The sequence below is a fragment of the Topomyia yanbarensis genome, chromosome 2 (genome assembly GCF_030247195.1).
Source record: "Topomyia yanbarensis strain Yona2022 chromosome 2, ASM3024719v1, whole genome shotgun sequence".
Taxonomy (NCBI): domain Eukaryota; kingdom Metazoa; phylum Arthropoda; class Insecta; order Diptera; family Culicidae; genus Topomyia; species Topomyia yanbarensis.
Window position 1 is genome coordinate 297,427,675 of NC_080671.1, and position 19,978 is coordinate 297,447,652.

Sequence of the window (19,978 nt, forward strand, 5' to 3'; positions counted from 1 at the left end):
ATCATCCGGCAGCAAAACACACGGTAATTCTTCCCGACAGGTGCATTGACATTTACGTGATGATTTGATTCATCCGGAAGTGAGTTTAAATGCCCTGAGTACAAAATATTAAATGAGAGACATACGCTCGATTATTTCATCAGTCATGCATTTTGACCAAGAAAAGCAACATGTCATCGCACTTTAATACAAGTGTGTAGACTGTGCAAAATCACAGGATAACGCAAAATCTCAGTCTTAAGTCATTTGTATGACTCCTCTGAGAAAAAAAAAACTTTCCATTCTAGACGGTGAAAATGACCCAAAAATCGACTATGACACGCCGCCAGGCAACATTCAGTATATACTGAAATCTTTCTTTCACACCTTTTTTTCGGATATCAAAGCGACACTTGTGTTGGGCGATTCTCCTTCAAAAGCAAACTTTTTTGTGTATGATTCGCAGCAGAAAAAAAAAATAGCTGGCAAGATCGCCATTTGTGGAAACCGCCATTTGCTAAATGGAGAATCGCCCAGCGCAAGATGTGCACCTCTTACCTTGTAATGTTCACACATGAATGAGGCCGCTAAGAGTGAGACAAGCGGGCACTGTCAATCGCGCACAATCCCCCGTTCGCGTTAGTAGCTCTGCGTGAGGTGTTGCTCATTCCATCAATCGCAACCGAGTCTATATTGACAGCGTATTACATGTTATACACAACATTAACTATAGGTACCCCACAGGTTTAAATTCCTATATAACCGTAGTAACTCCGGAATCAAAAGTCAGATCTGAATGAAATTCAATAGCAGTCAATGGGTGTATTGTATTTATCATTTGAAATCAAGTTTGTAAAAATCAGTTAAAAATTTGCTGAGGTGGCCAATATTTTTGTTTTGTTTTGATTATAAATGTTTTAACCTTAAGGTCATTCGCCTCTTTGTGGGGTTGGAGAAATCTCTTTAGAGAAATCTCTAACCCTATGTGCGGGGTGGGAATTGAACCCAGGTGAGCTGGGTACAAGGCGATTGATTTACCAACTACGTTATGGCCAAAACTACTTTGTTGGTTTTTAGTGATCTAAAGTCCAATCCAAGTAATGTTAAATCCGTTTCAATATGTATTGCATCATTTGCACATCTTCATGCAAGTTTATATAGGAATTTGCTATGTGGCTGCAGTCTCCAGCCCATAATTCCGGAATCGGAAGTAGGATCAACAAAAAATACAATAGCACCTTATGGGAACGTGAGAACCGTTAATTTCAAACTAAGTTTATGCAAATCGGTTCAGCTATCTCTAAGAAAACTGAGCGGCTTTATTTGATACACACATGCACCCACAGACATTTTGCAGTCTCGACGATTTGAATCGAATAGTATGTGACACTCAGCCCGGGGACAACTTGACACATAGTGCTTGTTTCATATATGTACCACTAATTTGTATGCCTTCTCCGTACGAGTACCACGAACAACGAAACGAAATTGTTGTAAGAGAAAAGCGTTTTTCGTTACGTGTGTTATGAACTCCGTCAATGCAGCAAGAACAACATTTAGAAAAAGCGTATTCCAAAATGTGGATAAAGAAAACAATTATTAGAGAATAAATTTATCCCTAACTGGAAACTACAGACACTTTATACACAGACTAGCGAAGTGTCAAAAATTGCAGCCAAACGGACTGTCAAAAAGTGCAGCCAATCGAGCATGAGGGTTTTTGTAGGGGAAGTGCAAGGGGAAGTGCAAGGGGAAGTGCAAGGGGAAGCCCATGCAACCCAGTAAAGTTCAGCCGGAAATGAACTGGAATTCTGGCTGGTTCCAGTTCGTACACGGGCTCCAGTGACACAACCGATTCTAGTTAGAATCGGTTGTTGCACTGGAGCCGGAATACGAACTGGAACCAGCCAGAATTCCAGTTCATTTCCGGCTGAACTTTACTGGGAAAGCTTATGGGAGCTTCCTTGATGCCAGTTTACATCCATGGTTGCTAGTTTTACTGTTTTTCTCTCCGCTAGTTATATAAAGTGTCTGTATTGGAAACTGTCAGCAAGGTACATAAATCTTATTATAAATTTTACTGGAAGTCGTTGTTTTTTTGTTTTATTGTTGTGTGAAGTGTGTAATCGGTAAATCATTGGTGCTTTTTGCCCGAGAAATATAAATGAAAAGCATTTTGGCCAATAAAAGTAAAACACCAAGCCTAACAATTCGTGAACATATGACATCTTATTTCAAATTAATTAAGAACGTCAAGAATTCTAGAATTTCGTTTAGGAATATAAACGAAATATGTAGGATTTTGTACACAGTTAGCAACATTGGTTTTGGATATAATTTGTGCGAATTCTGGCAGCAAACCGGTAGTGCCCGGTTTTAGCAAGAATACTGCTAGGAATATACAATTGTGTTCGACTCTTGCCAGAGTTTTGTTCGACTTTTTCAATAATTCTTTCCAAAAAAATTTGCGATGGTTTTGGTACTGATCCCTTCAGAATTCATTTCGCATATTACTCAGCTCCAGCCCGACAGAAAACTAATTGAACGGCGTCTACCGGAGGATTTCATGTTGGTTCGATCCCGAAGATTTTCGGAAATTTCAATATAAGTGGAAGTGGCTCGATTTTGAAAGCCATCTTCTTGTATTTCTGAAAATCGATTTATTTTTCTTGGATTTTGTAGATCAAAAATGGAATCTATGTTTCTGTTAAGGTATGGTCAATTTCTAATTTGAAGAGCGAAATAAATTTGGTGATAGAAATGCCTAAATTGTTAATTTTTTACAGATATAGAAAATAATAGTTGGGGTGCGCCTTTTTTAAATTTTGTTCCATTCGAGCCGCCATGACATCACCAAATCACCACAAAGTTTGCTTAGGAGTTCATTATATGGGAGCTGTCAAGTTGTCCCCGGGCTGGTGACACTTGGCCCTCTGGGACTCAAATGGCAGGTCGATTTTTGAAGTGATTTCCTAATATGTATATAAGCAAAGCCAAAAATCATTTATATTTCCAAACCAAACTAATTTCATATCAGTATTGCAGAGTAGATTTGTTTCGTAATGACGTATTTGATAGGTCGATTGATTTGAGGTATCAACTAATGAAAGTAGTACTGTTCGTGAAATCTTTGTTCAGGTTGTAGCTTCGCCAAACGGTTGACTACTCATCATTTTAGTTTAACTGTGTAAATATTTTTTTCAAGAACATGGTAAGCATGTTTGGTTATATTCAAGATGATGCTGTTCGAATAATACTTCTAACATTGATAGTATTAATTCAGCAAAAATTATTAGCTGACTATTAACTAACATATATATTTCGAAATCTGAACGGATCTGATTTTTTCAGATTTTGAAGAAAGCTGACAAGTCCATACATGTAATAAATAATGTTATAACTAGTGTATTAGGAAAAGATTGAAGAGTTAAAATAACTCATTTGCTCCTTTTATAAACGGGCTGTATATAATTGAACGAAAGCAAACAACAAAAATGAATACGATTTTTAATTATTCGAGTTGTTTGAAACACCCAAAGAACATCAATTTGAAAGACCAATGTGAACAATGGACTAGTTCGCTATGGACGTGTGTGACAAAGATCTATTTTGCAGAGAGTACAGTCGCAATGAGACGAGAAGGTATTTATGGAACATTGTTGTCATGTTGTTGTACCTGTACCACCGACGAACCGACATGACAGAGGCATTCGAAGAGTGTCCCATACGAAATAACGATTGTTTTGAAATGAAGCGATCACTACTGTCAAACTACGACACATCGCTCCGCCATGTTTGAATCTGGGCAGGCTTCTCGATAAGTATATTAATATTACAGAAGGTGTGCAATTCCCTCAGCTGCGTATGTAGTGGTAATATGCAGGAGCGGATCCGAAAAAAATTTCGGGGGGGGGGGGTCCAAAATTTCAACTTTGAAATGTTAATGTACAATACGTAATATGAAATACCCTCATTTAATTAAAATCAGGTTTGGTAATCGAATCTAGTTTTGAATGATTTTGAACTTGGAATGAATTTAAAATAGAAACCATTTTAAAATTTCTCAAGAGCTTAAAAATTTTCAGGGGGGGGGGTCCGAACCCCCAAGACCCTCCCCCTGGATATGCATCAAAATAGTATTCATTCATTCAATATTGGTAATATGCATCAAAATAGTATTCAGAACTCATTGAAAATGCATGTATTCTGTTACTTTTTTGCTTGTAACGGATAGTTTTGTTAAATAGTATATACATTGGATAATAAAAAGCTGGAAAAACGATCTTCTGCATGCTAAATGAAAGTTTGTTCGTTCTAGCATACATGGTACAACGTCGATATACCTTGGTTTTTGCGTACTGTTGTGTTATCGACGAAGACTACCACGCGAACCATTATACAGATGCCTCTAGTGTAACAACGCATTTTAATTTAAACAATTAGGACAATATCTGTCGCATTTTTGTTCCATGTGGCACGTCGGTTCGTCGGTGCCTGTACCATTATATTGTACGATTGATAGATTATATTGAAGACTCGCTTTTATCAGCCCACGGGTTTGTCAGCCTCATATGAAAATTGATAGTTGGTAGTTTGATGAGCTCTAGCAGACGAACCAAGTCGAATTCGAGTAATTTTTTTCTTGAGCATATTTTTCTTATCTTTGAGATCCTTAATATGAAAAAACCCAAATTTGAATTTTATTTTAAATTTTGCGCTGTCAAAATTTATACTAAATAATCGGAAAGGGTTATGAAGCTATATCTAGGGACTAAAGAAGAATATTTTATTAGATTCGGTTTGTTAAAAAGAAAGAAAAATATATGTCCCGATTTTGTTAATATCCCCGTTTTAACAGCCTAAAACTCACCAAAGGGCTGTTAAAAACGGATCTTCACTTTATTAGAATTGTCTAAAGTTGATGCAAGTTATTACGAAAATTCTGCTAGTTAACTTGAGTGCTTATGCTACAGAATTTACTAAGTTAAAGGCTGATGAAGTACTATCTCTGATAGTCGACACTAAGTTAACAAGGCATCAATACTTATTAATTTGCGCGTAAGTAGTAGAAAGGCGTCTGGAGTACTATGGCTCTAAATTTTCATAACTTTCCCTACCCAGTAATCTCTAGCTAATTAAATGTCGTTAAAATGTAAAAAAGTGTTATACCTAAATCGAAAATACAGCTAAGAAATCAACCGAATTGAGGCTAGCTATCTTTCATTTGAAACCAAGTTTATAAAAATCGGTCAAGAATTCCGTGAGAAAAAGGTATGAGATTAACTTACAAGCTTGGAAAGTACCTGGTGGCATCAAGAACCGTCATAGGTGGCCAATGTGGTCAAATCTGCTTAGAATTATCATTAGTGATCTAGACCCGCAAATCCGAGTTATTTTACACCCTTTTTGATATGTCTTACACCATTTGGACATCATGGTGTTACCATTTTATATGGGAATTTGCTGGGTGACTGCACTCTTCAACCCGTAACTCTGGAACCGGAAGTCCGATCGACAAAAAAATCAATAGCAGCTTATGGGAGCGTTATACCTTTCATTTGAAATCAAGGTTGAGCGATTCGGTGCAGCCATCTGTATGAAAAGTGAGTGAGATTTGAAAACACACATACACATACACACACATACATACATTTGTCAATTTCGACGAACTGAGTCGAATGGTATATGAGACTCGGTCCTCCGGGCCGCGGTTAAAAAATCGGTTTTCAGAGTGACTGCATATCCTTTCTTTATGAGAAAGGCAAAACTGAATAAAAACAGGCTTAAAATAAAATAAAAGAAAATATCCAGTATAATATTTCCATGTATTTTTTTATGATTATCAGTCATCCCTAGAAACAATATAAAACTACAAATAAATACATAGTTCTTTTATCAGTCCACGGAGTTGGATTGAAAAATAAAAAAAAAAGATCAAGTCTCCTCAGTCTCGTCCAGATACTCGTCCTCTATTATAAATATGTCTACTATTCGTGTACGGCTCGGTATTGATGAAGCCTTGGTTTTAAGTAATTTAAAATGTAAAACAAAACAAAATTGGCACCGTTAAGCTAACGCAAACGTGCATTTTCAAATAAACGAATTGAATAAAAAAAGTTTTGGGCGCAACCATTTGTGGGTATCATCCAGCTGGCCGATCTTATCCTAGCGTTGAACATAAACATGTTGAAGTGTTTCAAGTCACCCCGCTGTTGCAAGTAACCCCGTTTGACGGTCTCTTAAAAACTGATCCGTTCAGTTATAGATGATGTGCATCATAAACTATTTGTTGAAAAGAAACGTATGAGAAGCGACTAGAGTGTATTGACATCAACGATTTGTCGAGTTATGTCTTATTAAAGTCTTATTATTGATTTCTACTGCAAACTGTACATTGTGGTCACAGCTGCACTTGTAGCTTTCTTTCTCCCACTAACCTCTTCGGTATCTAGTGTTCAAGATACTTATAACAATACTTCAGAATCCCTGAATCTGCCATTTTCCCCAGTGCGCTTCATTATCCTCTTTAAAATACCCTCCCATTCTGTTTTTCACTTTTTTTCTGCTACGAATCAGTTTATCTAGTGGTGACAACCCGACCAGATATAAATAACAAAATTATAATAGAATGCAATTTCTATAGCAAACCTTGTTATAAATGTGGTGTCGATAGTAAATAAAATATCAGAAAATCATAAGTTTCATTGCGGGTTATAGTTTTGATAGTTTTGTTATACTCTTCTAATCGGGTATCGTTCAGCTTTACAATAACCACTATTGACGCATCGAAAGCCCACTTCGTGGCAGGTGAAGGACAAGGCAATATTGAGAAGGATATTCATTCAAGACCACCCAGTTAAGCTCAGCCGGAAATGAACCGGAATTCCGGCTGGATCCAGTTCGTATTCCGGCTCCAGTGACACAACCGATTCTAGTTAGAATCGGTTGTGTCACTGGAGCCGGAATGCGAACTGGAACCAGCCGGAATTCCAGTTCATTTCCGGCTGAACTTTACTGGGCAGTAGGGCTCATGTGCTTATTTTTATTCAAAATTCACGCGATTTCAACACATTCGTTACAGCAGCAAGTGCTCTCAGAGGGTATAATACACTGAAGTATTTTTTTATGCGGTTTTTATTTATACGATTTTTAATGCGACTTTTTTCAGCGGATTTGCAAAGTTGTGCGATTTTTTATGCGGATTATCAAAGTTAAGCGTTTTTTGCGGATTTTCAAAGTTCGTTCGATTATGCAGCCTCCTTTTAGTTTTTAGGGCATCACCTGAAGCGAATTTTATCGAAAGATAGATCCTCGTGAATGCACATGCGCAAACAAAAGACATAAAATGGTAAAATTTTTATTTTGGATCATTAATTACTAGTCTTTGGGTTTAGGATATGGGGAGCATTCATGATGTCAGTGAAAATAAAAACAGAAAGTGACAGAAAACCTTTTTACCTTTCTTATAATAAAGGTTATGTAATCGGTAGGAATTTTGACTTTTTAGCCGAGGCCCGCAAGGGAGGTAACGATCCCATATGGGTAACTTTCTCCTGCCTATAGTGCGCTTAATTATTCATCAATTATTAAAATCATTAATAAAATGCATGATACTGTTTAGCGGGTAGAACTCCCATACCGCTGGCATATTGAGGGTTGAGAGAACGTCGAAAGTTTATGATAATATCATCTCAGAAACAAAACCCGCACCACATCAATTTGATGATTACCGTGTGCTATTCTCTGTAAGATGGAAAAAGGTCCTTTAGCGTGTATTAGTATTTTTAGAGCGCCCATGTATACAAGTGAAGATATTCTTTACATGTGTATTATTGCAGGTCATTTTAAAACTAATACTCCGATATGGCTGAATTCACGAATACATTCCCATTTGTAAGTTTCTGAGGCGTAATCACCATTTCATGCAATTTTGTCCCGGACCAATATCGCTTTATATGCACTATACCAGTTGCAATCCAAAATTCTCATTAGAATCATGCTTATTCGCACGTAAATCATATGGTTCGTATTTTGGGTATATATATATATATATATATATATATATATATATATATATATATATATATATATATATATATATATATATATATATATATATATATATATATATATATATATATATATATATATATATATATATATATATATATATATATATATATATATATATATATATATATATATATATATATATATATATATATATATATATATATATATATATATATATATATATATATATATATATAGACCTTTTTAGCTTGATAAAAAATTCAATAATTCGATTAGGGCATATAACCCCATTGCTGTGGGGCATACTCTCCAATTGTTATGGGGCATACTCACCGATTGGTTTGTGGCGTACCATCCTTTTGTTGTGGGGCATATTACACTGCACCTGGGGCACTTTGCCCTGGGTCAATGGAGAAACAAGAAGTGAAAAAATGTTTAATATTTTTATTAACATGTTTTTAACAAAAATAAGTAAGAACTAATTTATAACCAACATAGCAATAAATTAGAGTAGTTGCTGTGAAGATCATAGTGCGCAACATTGCAATATAGCTATTTTTGCTTAAGGGGGGGCGTTTACCTTAATGCTTTGAACACATCCATTAGCAAACGAAAAAGTGGCTGAACGGGTTATAAACCAGCTGCTGGTGATCAATAAGCTATGGAAACTTTGTTCTAGGCTACCCGCCGTAACTTGCCGATGACTCCAATAATAATTTGTAATCGTATCGCATCGCGGTCGTTGGATTTGTTTTTCAAATGATTTGCATTTCGAATCTAATAGACAAGTCAATTCTGAAACTAGCCCGAATAAAAATGTATAGTAACAAAACCGTTCAGTAAAGATCAGCCGGAATTCTGACTGGTTCTAGTTAGTATTCCGGCAACACAACCAATTCTAGTAGCCATTTTTCGATTGAACTTTACAGTACAGAAAAGTAACGTGACAGTAGAGTAAATTTATCATAATTCATACTAAAGTCTTATGTTATGCTACAATACAAAAATAATAAACTGTAACGTTTTACATTTCTTATAAAAGAAATGTATAGAATTCGCTCAAACTTTCAAGATTTTTTCAGAGGCCCGGAGGGCCGAGTCTTATATACCAATCGACTCAGCTTGACGATTTGGGACAATGTCTGTGTGTGTCTGTGTGTGTATGTAACGGACAAACTCTCATTCGTGTTTCTCAGCAATGGCTGAACCGATCTTATCCAAACCAATTTTAAATGAAAGAACTATTAAACAGTAAGAACGCCATTAATTTGTTTTTGATTCTGATGTTTAGTTTCCAAGATATGAATGTTTGAATGTGTACAAATGGCGTTTTTTGCAGTTTTTTTTTAAATTATCTGCCAAAATTGACAACATAGATTAACAATTTATATATATTTTAGATAGCTTATATGAATACCTTTCGAACAAGCTATAGCTTTCGGAGTATTATCAAAAGAGATATTTAACATTAAATGCGGACGAAAGATTTTTATCATTTCCCATTGCCAGAATTATGATGTTACTGTTTGCTTTACCGACTTCTACGCGGATTCACACTTCACTACATTTAACGGTACACTAAAACACGAGCATTTGGGTCGTTTTCTGCGGTCTCCAGGAGAATTTCACTTAGTGAACTTTCTTTCCTCAATACGTGGTATCTGGGCAAATTTATAAAAACAAACTAGCGGACTAAATTAACTCAAGGACATCACAGCTGAATATAAAACAGCTTAATACGACAAGACCTTACATTTATTTAACAAATTTAACAAAATACTTGCGCACAGTACATTCATTTCACTTCGTTGCGGCCGGGGCGAACGTTGGTCGACATACAGCTTCCATTGGTTTCCGGGACGGCGATGGCAAACAGGGACAGGAGCAGTGGGTGACGTTTTCAGACCGGGTACTTCCGTCGGTCGATATCCAGATGCTGCGGCAACTCGGCCGTGTAACGTGTGGCCTGCGTTTCCGAACGATGGTCCGGGAGTGGTACACTGTGCACACAAACTGTCGCAAGCGACTTTGCACTATCGAGTGAGGTTTATAGTCTAAATTCTGCACAGGTCTTCAAGACGTCTTTTGTATTGGCATCTTTTGACCACAAGTAGCACTCGCTTCTCTTCAGTGAATCGTTTTTCCCTGGCCTTTGCCAGCGGAACACTACACTTCGACCCCACTCGATTGATCCGGCCAGAAATTAACGATCGTGTAGTTGTTCTGGCGGATCGTGCTTCGGATCTTTTAGATCCCACTTTAAATTTGAGGGAAAACGAGTGAAACGCACTATCCCAATATGGCGAAGGGATTTCGCTGCCGCGGGACACTCCTCGGACTCGGTTGTACTCACTCCTCGGACCGAACTTTTACTAACTGATCCCGTTTTCGGCGCGGGAAGCCCTTTTTATTTCCCCGCGCCCCCGGAAACCATCTCCACTCGCGATCGATGACCTCTTCTCGTATATCGCGTAGCAAAAGCAAAACATTATTTACAAACATGTATGGGTTGGTGCCCCGATAAAAAGTTTATTTGAATTTTTAGATCGGATTGGTTTCATGCATAACCTTTACATTGTATAATTTTCACAAAATAAACAAATGAACAAAAAAATGTAAATAAACTATCTGACATATAATATAAATAATTGAGTAAATAAATAGTGCAAATAAATAAATACGGAATAAATAAATAAATAACAGGGAAATAAATAAATAACAAGCAAGTTAACAAATAAGTAAATAAATAACAAGCAAATAAATAAATAAATAAATAAATAAATAAATAAATAGATAAATAAATACTGACGGGCACCAACCGAAGACTACTAAACATGAAATAAACATCCTTCAAACATGTAAACATGGAAGCTATGACATTTATTTCACATTTAGACATTTACTGACAATATTTACAAATATAACAAAATTTCTAGGGGTCTATATTAAGCTGGCCCAGTGACCACGGATTTATTGTGACCAGCGAAACACAGGTCACAATGACCAAAAACATGTAATCTATTATTAACGCCAAAACGACTTATTTTAGGTCAATAGTATCTTCGGAGAATATTATGGAGGTAATAAGCCCTTTCTTTTGGTATTGAGCTTTTGCTGATTAATCCCCCTATGAGTGAGCTATTTTCACACATTTTCTTGGAAGTGATTATATCGAAATGATGCCTTCAGCAAATTTGTAGCTCTTGCTTTTGCGAATAACTTTACTGAAGACTTTAAATATCTATTTTGAATACTTTAAAAGTTATGGCTTGTTGTTTGTGGATTACTCTTTTGTCGCTTATTTATTGTTCAATATAGTAATAATCCATTGAAATAAGCCAAACATTATTACGATAAAACGAATTTTGTATTTCATTTTACTATCTACAACCGCTAGAAATAATCACCGAACACTTCCAAGTTGTCTGGAAGGAACTTGATAACTTATCATTGCAAAAATGTTCATTTGTACGAACCTTCTGACTGCAATTTTTCTAACTTATAACAATCAGATCGATCTGAAACATATCGGAAAATAAAAGCGAAGTAAATAACTACAAGCAACGGCGTAGCCAAGAGAAGGTTTTGGGGTTTAACACTATACAACTCCCCCCCCCCCCCCACAACACAAAAAAAAATTGGATTGAAGATGAAAATTTATTGATGCTGACTGATTTAATTCAATATTACAATAACAATTATCTGATCCGTACATTGATAACCTGTTGTTGTAAACATCATGAGAACTTTTGATAAATTGTCGGAATGGGGTCCTGATATGTAACTGATCTATTGGTCTTGATTTCACAGTTGTCTAATAGCATCAATATCAAATTCCTGCCAGAAAACATTCCAATAGAAAATTCCAGAGTTCTGTAATCAATCATAATCCTCAGATTTCTTTTCAAATTGAGCTCGCTTTTGTAGAGATGTACTGTAATAAGGGTCTTTATTTAATAGAAAGCGAAGTTAAAATTGATTTAATGTCTATGAAACATAGAACTGCTCACCAAAAAAATGCAACTTTTAACATTTGCTAAAAATGTTTTTGCCTTTCTCATTCACTCTAATTCGTCAATCTAATCCCGAGCGGGAGGGCCGAGTGTCACTCAGTCCGTCGAGATCGGAAAATGTCTGTGTGTGTATGTATGTGTGTATGTGGAAAAAAATGTGACCTTTGTTAATCGGAGATGGCTGGATCGATTTGCACAAAGTTAGTCTCAAATGAAAGGTACATGGTAAATGACTTTATAATGCATGAAACATTGAGATTTGATGTAAACTCGATAAAAAAATAATGTTTTGCAAAAATTGATTTTTTGGACTTTGTTACATATTTGCCTTTCTCAAATAGAAAGCTTATGCAATCATTCTAAAAATCGTTAATCGTACCGGCCCGGAGGCAGTGAGGGGTTGCTACTTTCAAATTAAAGCTAGTTTAATATTTCTTAACAAGTTGAAAATTTTCGGCAAGACCCGGAATTCCCGGATCTTACTATGTGATACTGGAACATCGCTTGAAACCAGCGGCGGTCAAGCGATGTTTCAGTATCACATAGTATCTCAAGATCGTGGCTGTCGATCTATTGTGCGTATGTGCAAAACGTACTGAACATGTGATATTCTTTTCCACCATTGTATTGAACATAACCAGCCATGGAATCGTAGTCTGGACAAATGAGAAAAGCACAATTGCACCACTAGGTGGATTAAAACAGGTTTTTATTTTGGGAATGCGTCGAGTTGAGACGAAACCGTAATATGATTAATAACGAAGATAACACTTTCCGAATGTAGAGAGAAATTTATGAAAAATGACGATTTCCATTCGACTCTAGCAGGTTCTGATCGATTTTGATGAGAATTTGATTTTTGTTGTATGACCAATTATATGTATAGGTCAAATGAGCATGAGCATGAGCATGATAACCGCACAATTCGTAGTTGCTACTCCGCGATTGACCAGAACAAGCGAAATTGCACAAAGAATCAACGAATGGGACCTGGGAGTAGCTACCCATTCTCAATGTGCACGTTTCGAGAGTTCCATACTTTGAAATGCCAATAACGGCGCCGGCCACGTCCTTGCAGTCATCGGGGAAGGAAAAAAATGTTAGTGTAACAAACGTTGTTTTGGAGACCGTGTATACCTCTGCATCCCCTCGTTTGCCACGGGAAGGAGTTTTTGTTAGTAGGATGGGGTAAAGAGTTACACAAATCTGGATTCACCTTGATAAGTGATACGCTCTATGCAACTCTCAGATGTGTTATCATGTGTTTATTGATCAGGGCAGCCGGCTACCGTGAATATATAATAGATTTATCGTTTGTTGAATTAATTTTGAAATGCTCGGTTTGTAAAAAAATGCATCTTTAACTCCGGATAGCCGGCCGTCGGGAGTGTTACTCGTGTTTAATTGAATCAAACGGCATATGTACAATATTGTTATTCCTTGTTCCTCTATTTCGACGATACATCCCAAAAACAATTAATATAATGATAAGCAGTTATCTTTACTGTTTTGATATATTTGTCGAGATTGATATTCAAGTATTTCGTAATAGCAATATTATTTATCGAATATGAACTTTGATGTAATTACAAGGAACTTTTATGTTATCATTATTCGCGCGCGTTGTTATGCTAACTGAAATACACTTTAAATGACATAAAACAATCATTACCTTAGTATCCGAAGTAACCTTATATATTGAACATACAACCGATGACACGCACGTGTGTATTTATGCTAATTACTAGCGCAAGATTTGAAACAAAAGAACGAAAAGAAACTAAATTACTGTTTTAAAACACAGATGTACTATGGATAGAAAATGCAGAATATGCAAGAAAAAAATAAGGGACTGCTAGTTTTATCCCCTTTTACGACAGCAATCAAGCTATATTATTACGCTTATGATGAAATATCGTAAACATGGCAATCAGCAATACAGTACATGTAATACTCAAAATTATATGAAAGCACTCTGCACAATACAATGAACATGACTGAATTCACCAAAACCAATAAAATTACATGAAAATAATCATCCATTCCTCATGTTGACATGACCGCCGCCAATTGGTAACTGGCTTCAGATCCCTCTCGCGAAATGTCAACTCTCAACAATCACATCAAATGCGCTGTGGATCAATTCCCTAGCTGGCCAAACAAGCAAACAAAAACAGTTCGCTCAATCCAAAGAAATGTCAGCTCGATCTGCATAACCCAAAACGCCATCAAACCAACGAACATTCAAAACCTCATATGACAAAACATGTGCACTCAAGAAAACAACAGAATGAAGACAACACCCTACTTGCAATAAAATAAAGAAAAAAATTGCACACCAAAGCGGCCGACTCACAAAGACAGCACTGCAGCAGGAATGCCACATTGAAATCTGTGAAATGTCAAAAAATCTTTTTACCATCTGTGTTGACTAAAGCTGAATTTTTTTTCTTAAAATCTGTGTTAAATTTCAAAAAAAAAAAAAGATGGGTGGGTAATGTCTAGGACATAACCGGAGTGTCGTGACTACTCGTTTGACTTGTAATTCAAATCGAATGATACTCAATGAAATATGTGGGAATGTTTCAAGTTATTCTTTATAATAATTATGATGGTTCTGAAAAGAACCTTTGTTGTTGGCGTCTGCGTTGATAGGGGATGCGCTGGATTCTAAGCTCGTTGAGACATTCATTCATGAAATGAACAATTTTCTTGCTTTGAAATATCAATGTTAAAATCTCTCGAAACAACCATCGGAATTTTTTCCGTACAGAAATGAACACGCTTAGCGAAAAACTAGGGGCGGGTAATGTCCGGGACATAACCGCGATGCTCATATTCTTAAAATTCTGCTTGTATCTCTTTCAAATGGCTAAATTTTGCGCATTAAGTTCGATTCACCGGGCTCAGCGAAATTTTCCTGGGGATCCCGTTCGTTAGTATATTCAGCAAAACAATTTTATTACCGAGTTCTCCGCGTTGAATACAGGTCAATAATTTCATATAATGATTTCAACATGCAGACAATGTACATGTATGACAGGTGGGAGTGTTCTGAAGTGGTTTTAGTGGAGGTAACAACATAAAATCATGTATTGGACATTTTACAATGATTCTCCTTAACCCTGCAAAACCACGTGGTTGGCAGCAGAGGGTTAAGTTGTTTGGAAGAGATGACAGTTAATATATGATAACTAAAAATATAAAATTGTTCTATAAATTGCAGTTATTGCCGCGTTGACCTGAAAATTTGTCATTTCATTCATAAAGGAACAATCATTGAAATTATGTCAATTTATGCTGTGCAAGATTTGAAATAACTTCGAAGTGTGGTCACGACACCCCTGTTATGTCATATACATTACCAACCCATCTTTTTCCATTTTGCATTCGTCCTAATAAGGACGGTTTGTGGATAACTATGTTGATACAAGACGGGAATCTTTTAAAACAATTCAAACCTTGCAGACGATTGTATTTACTGCGTACATCCATACGATCTTTCCCCTTTCGCAGCTCACACCGAATGAGCACACTTTTCATCAAGCTGTTCCTATTTATTGACTTTACAATGCAGATGGAAGGACGTCCTTTTGTTCGATAAATGAAAATATTTTCATCATTCGTTTTGGTGTAGCTTTCGCTTAGTGGCAGAGTTGGCACATTCACTGATTTTCTTGGAAGGATTTGCAAAAACCTTCGGGTTTGTAGTTTAGAATAACATTTTCTGATTCACTGATAAAAGTACAGAATTACCAAGCGCAAACTTAATACTAGTTAATAAAAGAAACTTTCTAATTAAATTCTTTTTCCAATTTGCCTTCGTCCTAATAAGGACGGTTTGTGGATAACTGTGTTGATACAAGACGGGAATCTTTTAAAACAATTCAAACCTTGCCGACGATTGTTTTTACTGCGTACATCCGTACGATCTTTCCCCTTTCGCAGCTCACACCGAATGAGCACGGTTTTCATCATGGTGTTCCTATTTATTGACTTTACAATGCAGATGGAAGGACGTCCTTTTGTTCGATAAATGAAAATATTTTCATCATTCGTTTTGGTGTAGCTTTCGCTTAGTGGCAGAGTTGCCACATTCACTGATTTTCTTGGAAGGATTTGCAAAAACCTTCGGGTTTGTAGATTAGAAAAACATTTTCTGATTCACTGGTAAAAGTACAGAATTACCAAGCGCAAACTTAATACTAGTTAATAAAAGAAACTTTCTAATTAAATTCTTTTTCCATTTTACCTTCGTCCTAATAAGGACGGTTTGTGGATAACTATGTTGATACAAGACGGGAATCTTTTAAAACAATTCAAACCTTGCAGACGATTGTTTTTACTGCGTACATCCATACGATCTTTCCCCTTTCGCAGCTCACACCGAATGAGCACACTTTTCATCAAGCTGTTCCTCTTTATTGACTTTACAATGCAGATGGAAGGACGTCCTTTTGTTCGATAAATGAAAATATTTTCATCATTCGTTTTGGTGTAGCTTTCGCTTAGTGGCAGAGTTGGCACATTCACTGATTTTCTTGGAAGGATTTGCAAAAACCTTCGGGTTTGTAAATTAGAAAAACATTTTCTTATGATTCACTGGTAAAAGTACAGAATTACCAAGCGCAAACTTAATACCAGTTAATAAAAGAAACTTTCTAATTAAATTCTTTTTCCATTTTGTATTCGTCCTAATAAGGACGGTTTGTAGATAACTATGTTGATACAAGACGGGAATCTTTTAAAACAATTCAAACCTTGCCGACGATTGTTTTTACTGCGTACATCCATACGATCTTTCCCCTTTCGCAGCTCACACCGAATGAGTACGCTTTGCAGCCTTCGATGTTTTGGTGGCATTTTTAGTGGCAGTTACTACCGCCTTTTCAGTGACTGCGTTTCTTAGCCTTTGGCTTTTTGGACTTCTGCCACCACCTCCACCAACGTTTTTCTTCTTCTCTCCGATGGTAGCTGATTTGATTGGTCGTCCGATGCAGCTTCTCACGACCACGCACGTCTGTTATGCACTGCATCTTACACACGTCTGGCTTTGAGAAACGCTGCGACACCCCTATTTATAGGTTTTATCATTAATGTTGATTTCATTTAAAGTAGTTTTCGAACTATTTAAACAAATTTTATATAGCAAAGAACGTATCGGTAGCAAGCATTGAACGTTTTCCTTCCGATTAATGAAACAAGATTGGCAATCCGTTTTGCAGAAGAAAAGTTAATAAGGTTCAAAATGTACGTAACGCTTTCGCTAATATGCACTACTATCGCTTTCTTGCTCGTTCTCGTGGCGTGCATGAGCCTTTCCTTTCCGTCCGACTTCTAATGGCTTAACCAAAGCTAATATCCCGGCTTTCTCCCACCAACTGCTCTCGTCAAGCAACCCAATACGAATAATCATAGGAACAAACATGTAGTGGACCTATATATAAACTTTTCATTATTTTATTGTTCGGTTGGTCTATCAAAGTGACGGCTGTGTGCGGGATGGGCTGAAAATTTTCACTTTTCCGAGTCGTTTTCGAAAGATTTTTCAAAACACTATTTTTCCGTTGATAATGAATATCCTACATATTCCAAAATTTAATACAACATTGGTACAAATATTTTCGACAAAATGCCGAAGAAATTGATTAAATCCATTCAGTACAACAAAAGATATAAGCGTTCAAAATCTTACATCATTTTTCTTCCGAAATTTTGAAAAGGGGCCCCTATATTGAAAGGTAAGTCGTTAGTCACGACAAAAACATCTCCAAAAATCTGTGGAAATCTGTGAAGTTTCAATCAAAATGCCAAAAATCTGTCATCTGTGGAAAAGAAACTGTGATCAAAAATTTTGAAAAAATTCTGTGACATTACAGAAAAATCTGGGAATATGGTAACCCCGTTGAAAATGGATCACCCTCTACCACCATCGACATGTATTTTTCACTCCGTTGAACATGGTATTCCTTCTGAGGCCATACCCCTGAACCCCATCAAACCGAATGACCCTTAATCACTAAAAACTCGGAAACCACTCGATGCATAAAAAATACCAAATAACAAAAGTTGTGCTCTCGCACAATCCCACCCGTCAAAGTTCCATTACATATTCTACCTGTTATTCAACTCATGCACACCACAACCGCTAGAAACAATTCAACTTCTCCCAAAGCCGGACCAAAAATACTTCCTTACTTATAAACATTTATAATCACATTGGGAAGATCACGCAAAAATTCACAAAGCTCTCTGCGACATTTCTCCGTTACAACATGCATATTATTAGGCATATCATCTCACAAAGCACCACGAAATCCACTCCAAAAATCTCAATCCACCCAACAGAAAAAAAAGATGAATTAGAATGAAAATAAACCCAACCCAGCCACAACAACTACATAAGCTGAACACAAAAAAAAACAAAGATATGCCAACACAAATTCTCGACCAGCATACGAAAATACAAAGTCATCTAAAAAGTCCTTCCATGTATTGAACAGTATCTGAGCCACCCGTGACAGAAAATTACGCAATCCCACAAACATCAAAAGTTCAGAAAATCCTAACTCAGAAAAGACATTACACTCAGCCAAATAAAAATGCCTTTCCTTCGCTAAATGAAGCAAAAATTCCTTTAAGAAAACAAAAATGTGGCTGCAAATCTGCCGCGAAACGACACCTAAACTATACATAGATATGAATTATCCCTACTAGAGTTAGTACCAGTAAAATCCTATGCTCATAACGGTATACACTAATTCACGTACAGCTGTATCAATGCGAGACTGAGGCTAAATCGGATGGATTCTTTTTACATATGGGGCCAAATCTGGTGGATAATCTCATGCACACACTCTCATTTCGTACAGATGCATGTCCACACACACCGCATTTGTGCAGGAATTTCATACGTCAAATGAAGCAGCGTCTTTCTAATGGACTAATAACCCTACCATGAACCTTGCAGCCTTTCCGCTTAATCATCGAATTAAGATCACGTATCGAATCACTGCTTGGTCGTCACTTATCCAATAAAAACATATCACATCTACACAATATACTCTTATAAAATACACGTAGTTATATGACATCCATGAGCCGAACACTGATGTAGAGCGTACAAACATATCTCTATAATATGAAATAGGAATGTGAACGTACAATAAAATCTTCCGATGCAACAAAAAACTTAACCTCATCCACTACACTAAAAGAATAAGAATTATTGCTATTGGGTACATAAATCGCTGTTAGTATATTCACGAGGTCGTCTATCCCACTAATACGAAGCGTGGAAGGCATAACCTGAGTCAGACAGACAATTCTAATGATTACCACAGAACGATACGCACCTTCGACAGGTGCAATTTAAGAAAACACATACATCATCAAGGTTTCCTTAACCTCAAAAGTTTGTGTATCTACGCACTGTGAACATTATCAAAGGAGTATTTAAATTAAAATAAAGAGAAATAATATTTTAGATACTTCCTTTAGTCTTCCAAACGGTAACGGATTCATTGTTAAATTGATGTATATATATCCGTTAATGTTAGCATTTCGCAGATGATATTTCTTCGTTTGGTGGTATCATCACATCACATAGCTCTTGTTTTCGCGTTCGTAATGAGACAGCCGCTTTGCTCCAACACCAAGCCAATCAGACGCCATCCACGGCTGGCACAAAAACACACACGACACGCACACAAATTAACGAGAAAACTTTTCTTCTTTCACCGTTTCGCGACAGGAAAAAAAATCACTTTTACGCCCTAGCACACACAATCCATTCTAATATTTAAAACACTTCCACTGTAAAACACTTTAGAAATCCAAACAACTTATTTTTTTGTGAAATTCAACACATATCACCGGAAAACTTAATCGACTAATTATATGTATAGGTCAAATGTTCAAAAACAGTAATTTAAGGTCAAGATAACATCATT

General features: G+C 36.5%; 1 protein-coding gene across 10 annotated transcripts in view; it reads right to left on the reverse strand.

Moving 5' to 3' along the window:
- LOC131683320 (PDF receptor) overlaps positions 1 to 19,978 on the reverse strand; it is a 688,155-nt gene that overhangs the window by 386,155 nt on the left and 282,022 nt on the right. The window contains exon 2 of one of the 10 annotated variants that reach the window (XM_058965185.1): positions 8,347 to 8,413. The exons of the other annotated variants lie outside the window; for them this stretch is intronic. The gene's annotated coding sequence lies outside the window, so the exon portion shown is untranslated. The remainder of the gene's footprint in view (positions 1 to 8,346; positions 8,414 to 19,978) is intronic. 10 annotated transcript variants of the gene reach the window in all.